Below are 10,808 nucleotides of genomic sequence, written 5' to 3' on the forward strand. Positions count from 1 at the left end.
CCCAGCTGGCTTTCATTATAAGGCGGGCCTAGAACTCACCATCTCCCACTGATTGGCCCAAATTCCCCCAGCTGGCTTTCATTCTAAGGCGGGCCTAGAACTCACCATCTCCCACTGATTGGCCCAAAGTCTCCCAGCTGGCTTTCATTATAAGGCGGGACTAGAACTCACCATCTCCCAGTGATTGGCCCAAAGTCTCCCAGCCGGCTTTCATTATAAGGCGGGACTAGAACTCACCATCTCCCACTGATTGGCCCAAATTCCCCCAGCTGGCTTTCATTCTAAGGCGGGACTAGAACTCACCGTCTCCCAGTGATTGGCCCAAAATCCCCCAGCTGGCTTTCGTGCTTAAGGCAGGACTAGAACTCACCATCTCCTGATGATTGGCCCAAAGTCACCCAGCCAGCTTCTCTGCCTAAGGCGGGACTAGAACTCACCATCTCCCAGTGATTGGCCCAAAGTCACCCAGCCGGTTTTCATGGCTAAGTTGGGATTAGAACTCACCGCCTCATGGTGATTGGCCCAAAGTCACCCAGTCGGCTTTCATTCTAAGGCAGGACTAGAACTCACCATTTCCTCCTTTCTGGCCTGGTGCCTTCACCTCTAATCCAAACTGCCTCTTGCTACTTAAAATAAAATTACAGTATTTTTCTTGACCCCCACTTCCGGATGCCTTTTCTCTTATTTTTCGAAAATAAAAGTACACGCTACTCCCTCGCTCTTTCCGGTTACATGCATGTCCTCTAAAGTAGATATTTGTAGGAATGAGGTATGTTTATGGGACGGAGCCAACTTTTCTTCTCACAAACACGGCAAAATCTAAAGCCTTTACACCTCCGAGGAGATCAGAGTACAATACTGACTTTCCCCAACCTTATCTTTCCTAAATGAGTCACCCTCCTGGAGTAATTCTTCTCTCTCCTTCCTTCTACACTGAGTATTTATTAACCTCCTTTGCGGTGGCGGGGTGTCCAATCTGGGCAACTTTAAGACCTGTGGACTCCAATTCCCGGCATCGGCTGGCTGGGGAATTCTGGGAGTTGAAGTCCAAAGGTCTTAAATGTTGCCCAGATTGGACACCCCTGTTTTAAATTCTAATAATTTGTTCTTCCAGGAACATTGAACATCTTGTTGTGATGTTCTGTGCAGCAAATACATTTAATAAATAAACAAATACATCTTCCGTGGTCGTGCTGAACTGCTGAAGCCGTTAAGAAGAAAAGGACAACTGGAAGAGGTATTTATTGATATATTAAATTTGTTTGCTGCCCATCTCACCCTAGGACAGGGGTAGGCAACCTTGGCTCTTTTATGACTTGGGGACTTCAACTCCCAGAATTCCTGAGCCAGCATGGGGGAAACTTTGGCCCCTTCATGACTGGTGGACTTCAACTCCCAGAATTCCTAAGCCAGCCTGAGGGAAACTTTGGCCCCTTCATGACTGGTGGACTTCAACTCCCAGAATTCCTGAGCCAGCCTGAGGGAAACTTTGGCCCCTTCATGACTGGTGAACTTCAACTCCCAGAATTCCTGAGCCAGCCTGAGGGAAACTTTGGCCCCTTCATGACTGGTGGACTTCAACTCCCAGAATTCCTAAGCCAGCCTGAGGGAAACTTTGGCCCCTTCATGACTCGTGGACTTCAACTCCCAGAATTCCTGAGCCAGCATGGTTCAGTTTGGAAACCTCTCCCTTTCCCCTCAGCATGGCTGGCTCAGGAATTCTGGGAGTTGAAGTCCATGAGTCATAAAAGAGCCAAGGTTGCCTACCCCTGCCCTAGGATGAGGTCCCATGTGGAGGAGCCTCTGGTTTGAAAAGCAGAGGGTCACCCATTAACCTTCCTTCCCCTTTTCAAATTAGAAAGCTTGAGCCTTGCAATTACCTTTCTACCTGGCAGGTGTTCCTTTACCTGAGAAGGGACGCCCCGACGCCCCAAGTGTCTAGCCTTGACCTGAATGGCAAAAAAAAAAAAGAGATTTTCTCTCCCCTCCTCCCCCCCAAAAAACCCAATTTTAACAGGTCCCTTCTGTTTGCTGCCTTGTAATCTGTAGTTTGCTGGGTGATAATGAGAGAAAGCAAAACAACAACAGAAAAGGCTCTTTGCAGCTGGATGTGTGTGTGTGTGTGTGTGTGTGTTTGTGTGATGTCCGTCCATTGCTTGTTTTTACAGCAAGAAGGTCACTTCAAGAAACCCAGATGGTATTTTGGCCATTTTGTCTTGGGAGTTGTGTTGGCAGCAGGGGTAAAAAAAATGGGAGAAAGAAAATTGACGCTTGTTTCTTTCAGTTGGCTGAAAGAAGAAAAAGCAAAATTTGTTTTGACTCAGGCCTTTCCTCCCTGTGTGTGTTAACAAGTGGTTGCATTCAGACCCGTGAAGATAAGGAGGAAGGAATCCTTGAATTTAATGAGCCTAATCAATTTGGGCCAATTTGTTTTGTTTTTCCTTCCCGGGGATAGAGAGGTACGATAAGACTATAATCTTTTTGGCTTGTTTCACTTAGAGCAGGGCTAGACAACCTTGGCCCTTTTATGACTGGTGGACTTCAACTCCCAGAATTCCTGAGCCAGCCATGCTGAGGGGAAAGGGAGAGGTTTCCAAGCTGAGCCATAACGGCTCAGGAATTCTGGGAGTTGAAGTCCACCAGTCATAAGGGGGCCATAGTTCCCCCATGCTGGCTCAGGAATTCTGGGAGTTGAAGTCCACCAGTCATGAGGGGGCCGTACTTCCCCCATGCTGGCTCAGGAATTCTGGGAGTTGAAGTCCAGGAGTCATTAAGGGGCCATAGTTCCCCCATGCTGGCTCAGGAATTCTGGGAGTTGAAGTCCATCAATCATTAAGGGGGCCATAGTTCCTTCATGCTGGCTCAGGAATTCTGGGAGTTGAAGTCCACCGGTCATGAAGGGGCCATAGTTCCCCCATGCTGGCTCAGGAATTCTGGGAGTTGAAGTCCACCAGTCATGAAGGGGCCAAAGTTCACCCATGCTGGCTCAGGAATTCTGGGAGTTGAAGTCCACGAGTCATAAAAGAGCCAAGGTTCTTAGACTTAGAACTTAGAGGCTTTGCTATGGTGTTAAACCGAAACTAATAATGTCAAGGCCTGGAAGTGGTCCACAGTCCCTTTAATGGGCTCAGCCTGTCCAGCAAAATCCAGCAGGACGGGACTTTCTAAGTAAAATTCAAAATGGAGACAGAAAATGTTAACTTTCCTTTCTTCAGCTTTTTTTTCTCTCTCTCTCTTTCCAGATAGCTAGTTCAGGGTTTCTGAACCTGGGCCGCTTCCAGAGGCGTGGACTTTAACTCCCAGAATTCCCCATCCAGTTGGAAGTCCACACCTCTTATTAAAGCAGCCCAGGTTGAGAAGCACCGGCCTAGATGGAATGCCTGATTTTTACAAACTTTCCTGTCGTGGTCATTAAGCGAACGACACGGTCATTAAGCAAACCAAGGGTTTTGCCTGAGAACCGGAAATAAATGCCAGGTTTTGGTAAAACCGTCGTAAAAAATGTAGTCGTGCAACTGCAGGACACCACAAATGACTGTAAACGCATCCGGGTTGCCGAGCAGCTTAAGTTTGGTCGCCTGACTGTGCCCCCCTTTCCCCCCAACTGTCATAACTTTGAATCTGAGTCATAATGAGCCACAAGGCAGGTCCGTCGTAACTTTGAACAGTCGCGAAGCATCCATTCGTAGGTTGAGCTGTACCTGGCTTAGTTTTGTGCGAACGACTTTTAATTGGGTCTGCCCACCAGCACACATGGAACATGGACAGGGGCTAATAATAGTGGTATCCCCTAACACTGGAAGACTGTTGGGTCTTCCAACGGGGTTGGACTAGATGACCTCCAAGGTCCCTTCCAACTTTATTATTATTATTATTATTATTATTATTATTATTATTATTATTACTACTACTACTACTACTACTACTACTACTACTACTACTACTACTACTACTACTACTACTATGGATCATCGCACAGTCAGCCAGATGTTCAGACTGGATTTGGCATTTTTGTCTACCTATCGAGTTCTCCCCAAGGACCTGGGATAGGCAGATGTGGATGTTTGATGGTATTACAGATCTCGTCGCAAGATGGAAGCAGTTCCTAGGAAGGCCGCCTTTTGCCATTGACTAATGGAGAATTTGTCAATGCCGATGATGGTGTTCAAGTGGTGCTCCAGTTGTTTTGGGATTGCACCCAAGGCGCCTATTACTATTGGTACCACCCTTGCTTGCCTTTGCCACAGTCTTTCTATTTCTATTTGTAGGTCTCTGTATTTTGTTATCTTCTCCAGTTCTTTCTCGTTTATTCTGCCGTCTCCAGGCACTGCCACGTCCACTATCCAGACTTTTTTGTCTTTCTTATCGACAATTGTTAAGTCCGGGGTGTTATGTTGCAGGTGCTTGTCTGTTTGAATTCTGAAGTCCCAGAGCAGTTTAATTTTATCATTTTCTTTCTCTATTTTATGATCCCACCAGTTCTTGCTTACAGGCAAATGATATTTCTTGCAGATCTTCCAATGCACCATTGTTGCTACTTTGTCATGCCGCTGCTTGTATTATTATTATTATTATTATTATTATTATTATTATTATTATTATTATTATTATTATTATTATTATTATTATTATTATTATTATTATTATTATTATTATTATTATTATTATTATTATTATTATTATTATTATTATTATTATTATTATTATTATTATTATACAGAGCCAGGTTGGTTTAGCGATTAAGGCACCAGGCTAGAAAGTGGGAGACGGTGAGTTCCAGTCCCACCTTAACCTTGAAAGCCAGCTAGATCACCAGGAGACGGTGAGTTCTAGTACTGCTTTAGACACAAAAGCCAGCTGGGTGACTTTGGGCCAGTCACCAGGAAACTGTGAGTTCTAGTTCCACCTTAGCCATGAAAGGCAGCTGGGTGACTTTGGCTCAATAACCAGGCGACCGGGGGTTCCAGTGCTGCCTTAGGCGCAAAAGCTGGCTAGGTGAATTTCGGCCAATCAGTCACCAGGAGACGGCGAGTTCGAGTCCCCCTTTAGCCATGAAAGCTGGCTGGATGACCTTAGGGCCAATGACCAGGAGACTGTGAGTTCTAGTCAACAGCTGTCAAGTTGACTTTGGGACAGCCACTAGGAGGCTGTGAGTTCTAGTCCCGCCTTAGCCATGGAAGCAAAGTGGGTGAACCGTCTGCAAGAAAGCCACCCAGCTCAAGAGAGCACCAAAGATTCCCACACCTCTTCTCCGAGCCTTCAGGGATTTGCCAAAGACCCCTCTCCTCCACCTTTTCATTTCTGTTTGCTTTCATTTTCACTGGATTTTAATTGCAGCGTTTCCATCTTGCCTCACTCTCAGCATTGCTTTTGAGGATCATAGAAACGTAGAAAGTCAGAGCCTGCAATAAGAAAGAAATAAGCTAGGAAGTCCGACTGTCTTTCTCCGTTCCTCTGAGCTTTTCTCTTCGACTAACTCCGGGAAAAAGCACCTGTCTGGTCGCAAAAGTCACCAGGGCGGCCCCGTTGCTCTTTCCAGAAGTCCCTTTCCAAGAGAATTGCATTTTGGCCACTGTGTAGGATATCACCTTGGTACGTTTCCCTGATTCAAGCGGGCAGAGCGAGTGTCCCCGTGGCGGTTTTCACGCCGTAGGACTCCCGCACGAAGGCACCGTCGCTTTCTCGCTTCTCCATCCTTGGTTTCAATTTAAACTGACATCCTTTCTAAGGTTTCTGCGTTTTGCTCCAGTGAATCTGGCATTTGCTGCGCCCGTTGAAGTCCTTAAGTGGCAGGGCTTCGGGCAAAGATGCCGAGTCACTCATCTGTTCACAGAGGCCCAGTTTGGTGCCTGCAGAAGGGGGGGAAAAAAAGTTAACTGTAGAAAAACTTCCAATAGGAAGAAGCGAAGGGAAGGTTGGTGATGCTGCCGAGGAAGGAAGTGTGGGTCGTCATCACAAAAATCCATATTCAAGGTCCCCGTTGTTGCATCTGCCTTCATCCATGGCTCTCTAATTATCTGGCCAACCTTGGTCATTTTTAAGACTTGTAGACTTCAACTTCCAGAATTCCCCAGCCAGCATAGCTTTTAAGGCTTTAGGACTTCCACTCCCAGAATTCCCCAGTCAGCGTAGCTTTTAAGGCTTTAGGACTTCCACTCCCAGAATTCCCCAGTCAGCGTAGCTTTTAAGGCTTTAGGACTTCCACTCCCAGAATTCCCCAGTCAGCGTAGCTTTTAAGGCTTGTGGACTTCGACTCCCAGAATTCCCCAGTCAGCGTAGCTTTTAAGGCTTGAGGACTTCGACTCCCAGAATTCCCTAGCCAGCGTAGCTTGTAAGAGTTGTGGACTTCGACTCCCAGAATTCCCCAGCCAGTGTAGCTTTTACGACTTGAGGACTTCCAGAATTCCCCAGCCAGTGTAGCTTTTACGACAGGATTTCAACTCCCAGAATTCCCCAGCCAGCATAGCTTTTAAGGCTTTAGGACTTCCACTCCCAGAATTCCCCAGTCAGCGTAGCTTTTAAGGCTTGTGGACTTCAACTCCCAGAATTCCCCAGCCAGTGTAGCTTTTACGACAGGATTTCAACTCCCAGAATTCCCCAGCCAGCGTAGCTTTTAAGACTTGAGGACTTCAACTCCCAGAATTCCCCAGCCAGCGTAGCTTTTAAGGCTTGTGGACTTCGACTCCCAGAATTCCCCAGCCAGCGTAGCTTTTAAGGCTTTAGGCCTTCAACTCCCAGAATTCCCTAGCCAGCGTAGCTTGTAAGAGTTGTGGACTTCGACTCTCAGAATTCCCCAGCCAGTGTAGCTTTTAAGGCTTTAGGCCTTCAACCTCCCAGAATTCCCCAGTCAGCGTAGCTTTTAAGGCTTGTGGACTTCGACTCCCAGAATTCCCCAGCCAGCGTAGCTTTTAAGGCTTGTGGACTTCGACTCCCAGAATTAGCTGGCTGGGGGATTCTGGGACTTGAAGTCCACAGCTCTCAAAGTTGCCAAGGTTGGACACCCCTGATCTAAAGTGAAGGTGAGAAATTTAACACAATTCTGTGGACCTGTCCCAGAATGTCCACAGGCCTTAAAAGTTGTCAGGTTTGCACAGCCCTGATTTTAAAGAGAAGGTGAGAAGTTTTATCACACGCTTAAGACGGTTGCACCAGTCACGTGATTGCAATTCGGCTGCTTGGCAGCTGACTCATACTTACGACGGTTGCAGTGTCCCGGGGTCACGTGATCGGTCCCCCTTTTGCGACTTTCTGACCAGCAAAATCGATTGGCGAAGCCCGATTCACTTAACAGCCCTGTGACTCACTTAACAACTGCAGTGGTTCACTTAACAACGGTGGCAAGAAAGGTCGTAAAGTGGGGCAAAACTCAACAAGTGTTTCATTTAGCGACAGAAATTTGAGGCTCCCAATTGGCGGTTGCGAGCCGAGGATCACCTGCATTGGAAACATAGATCTTTTTGACGTTTATATTTATCGGGTTCTACTAATCTAGTTGAAATGTCAATTCATGCTGCTAGTCCATGTATAATAGGCCATAAATAAACAAACAAACAAGTAAGTAAATAAAAATAACCCTTGCTAAATAAATGGCTGTTGTAAGTCCAGTAGGTCCGAAGGACAAAATGATGTTGGCCGTTAGAAAATGAGGATTTAAGGTGGAACGCTGGTCCTAAAAGCTGTGTTTCTGTTTAAAAGAACGAGGAAGTCATGGTTTTTGCAGCAAAGATGAGTCAAATCCTTACGTCAGCCCCTCTCTCTCTCTCCCGCTCTGTCAATTCACCTTCCTCTCTTTCCTTCATCTGTACCACTTTCCATGCCAGCAACTCTCAGAGGAGTTTGCAGTAAAGGCATTAAAGGCCAAAAAAGAGGAAAATGTGGAATTAAAGCAATAGGAAAGGAGGAGGAGAAATGTGATGTCACACCCTGAAAGCTTAGGTGAAGGGCAGGTAGAATAGGATAGGATAGGATAGGATAGGATAGAATAGAATAGAATAGAATAGAATAGAATATAGAGTGAATAGAATAGAATAGAATAGAATAGAATAGAATAGAATAGAATAGAATAGAATATAGAGTAAGAATAGAATAGAATGTAGAGTAAGAATAGAATAGAATAGAATACAGAGTAAATTAGAATAGAATACAGAGTAAATTAGAATAGAATAGAATAGAATGTAGAGTAAGAATAGAATAGAATATAAATAGAAGAATAAAATAGAATAGAATATAAAGTAAGAATAGAATAGAATGTAGAGTAAGAATAGAATAGAATAGAATAGAATATAGAGTAAATTAGAATAGAATAGAATTGAATTGAATTACAGGATAGAATTACAGGATAGAATGCAATACACTACAATAGAGAATACAGTAGAATACAGAATTAGAATAGAATTAGAATAGAATAGAATTAGAATAGAATAATGAATAGAAGAGAAGAGAATTGAATTGAATTGTATTCAATTACAGGATAGAATACAATAGAAAATGAGGATTTTGGTTGGAATGCTGGATTTAAAAGCTGTGTTTCTGTTTCAAAGAACGAGGAAGTCATTGGTTGTCATACATATTTAATTTGCATTATATTGTAATTGTTTTTAATTGTTCTATGATTGTCTACTTCCCAAAGTCTATTGCTTAAGATGGGCAGCTTTAGAAACTGAATAAATCAACATAAAGACATAAATTCAAGGTGCCGACTGTGGACTATAAAGGTCTTCATGCCACGTGGCCCAGCTTTTTGAAGGCTACTGGTCTCCCATAATGCACAATCATTCCTGTGTGTTCCACCAGGGTTTGGCCTGCTTTGGACCGTCACTTAAGCCAGGGGTCTTCAGACTTGGCCCTTTTATGAGGCTGGCTGAGGAATTCTGGGAGTTGAAGTCCACAAGTCATAAAAGGGCTAAGTTTCAAGACCCCTGAGTTAAGCTATATCTTTAACAGCTTGAGTTTTCTCATAGGCTGGGCCTTGGTTTGGGCAAGATCACTGTTGTTCAGTCTTAGCAACTTGAAGATTGGTGGATCAACTCCCAGAATCCCCCAGCCAGCCTGCTTTAAGAGGGGCGGGCTTCCACTCCCAGAATTCCCCAGCCAGCCTGCTTTAAGAGGGTTCTGGGTCGACCCATCATCAAGTCCTCAAGGTTGAGGAAGCTAGACAGACAGGCTCCGCGTTGGTGAGCAATTTAAATGTTTTGGCTTTTTTTTGCTGAAGTCATGTTGTGTTTAAGACCGCTTTATTTTGTAAACCTGCCCACAGTCGTCCTCTGCCATGGGGTGACTTGCAAATTTGACAAATAAGTAAGTTCTGTTTATATGGATCCCAACCCTCCTGAAGTGACTATAAAGAGCTATGTATAAAAATGAGGATTTTATTTATTTATTTATTAAAAAAAGAACAACAAATCTCTAAAATCTTTTCCTTAGAGCCACAGAGAAAATCCCCAGCTGATCAGGTTTCTGGATTTCGGTCTCGCTTCCTCCCTTTCCAAGGATTTTCCCAGTGTTTGTGACCCTGAAGGGAATAACGAGATATACTGAACGTCCCAACCTATGCTAATGCAAGGCCTGATTGCTATATGGAATTTAGTTTGATTAAGAGAGATTGAATAATAATGATATACATGTCATGGAAGGAAATAATGATAATGATAATGATAATGATAATGATAATAATAATAATAATAATAATAATAATAATAATAATAATAATAATAATAATAATAATAATAATAATAATAATAATAATAATAATAATAAAGTTGGAAGGGACCTTAGTGGTCATCTAGTCCAACCCACTGCTCAGGAGGAAACCCTATACCAATGATGGCGAACTTTTTAGAGACCGATAAAGTTGGAAGGGACCTTAGTGGTCATCTAGTACAACCCACTGCTCAGGAGGAAACCCTAGACCAGTGATGGCGAACTTTTTAGAGACCGAGTGCCCAAACTGCAACCCAAAATCCACTTATGCATCCTGGGGTGCCGGGTGGGTGTGGCCCATTGGGTGGGTGTGGCCCATTGGGTGGGCGTGGCTGCGGTGGTAACGGCAGACTGGGTGGGACTAAAAAGTTCAATCAATCAATCCCAACTTTGCAAGATCTTTTTTTTTCCCGTGAGAAGTTGAAATTGACTGATTGATTGAACCTTTTTTTTTTTTGTACACGGCGGCGGAAGCCTAAAGCGAAAAGGTTTTATAAAACCCAGCTGAAGGCCTAGGACTGGGGCGATGGCGCACGTGCCCACAGAGAGGGCTCTGAGTGCCGCCTCTGGCACCCGTGCCATGGGTTCGACACCACTGATCTAGAAGGTCCTCAGTTTTCAAATCTATCTATTCAGTCTAGAGCTGTATGGACAAGTAGAATAAAAGCTTTTTTTTGTGCCAGTGTCCAAGTCATGACTCCTTCTCTGTTGTCACAATGCTTGACGTACATCCTTGAATTCTTGCTGGCCTTCCTTTTCTGCGATCCTAGGGGCTCCTGCACAAGAGTTGTGTCGTTGTGCGTCTCTTTTGTCATTAGGTGGCAGGCTTTATTTTGGATGCTTTCAAAAAAGGATCCCACCCCTTGTCCTAGTTAGACAGCGAGAAGCCCCTGGCTGCTTGACTCTAAAAGGTACACGGCCATAAGCTTCGTCAAGAAATTATCCTAAAAATCAATAAAGGAGAATGTGAGGGGGTTGAAATGTGGGGTCCTTGGTGGTCTCTGAGATAGGTTGTTTTCTTGCAGACGTTTCATAACCCAAACTAGGTAACATCATCAGTGTTAGAAGAGAGAGGGGTTTGTGGAGAGGAGGAGGAGGAGGAGGAGGAG

This window comes from Protobothrops mucrosquamatus, unplaced genomic scaffold, assembly GCF_001527695.2.
Source record: "Protobothrops mucrosquamatus isolate PMUCROS unplaced genomic scaffold, P.Mucros_1.0 scaffold3655, whole genome shotgun sequence".
Taxonomy (NCBI): Eukaryota; Metazoa; Chordata; class Lepidosauria; order Squamata; family Viperidae; genus Protobothrops; species Protobothrops mucrosquamatus.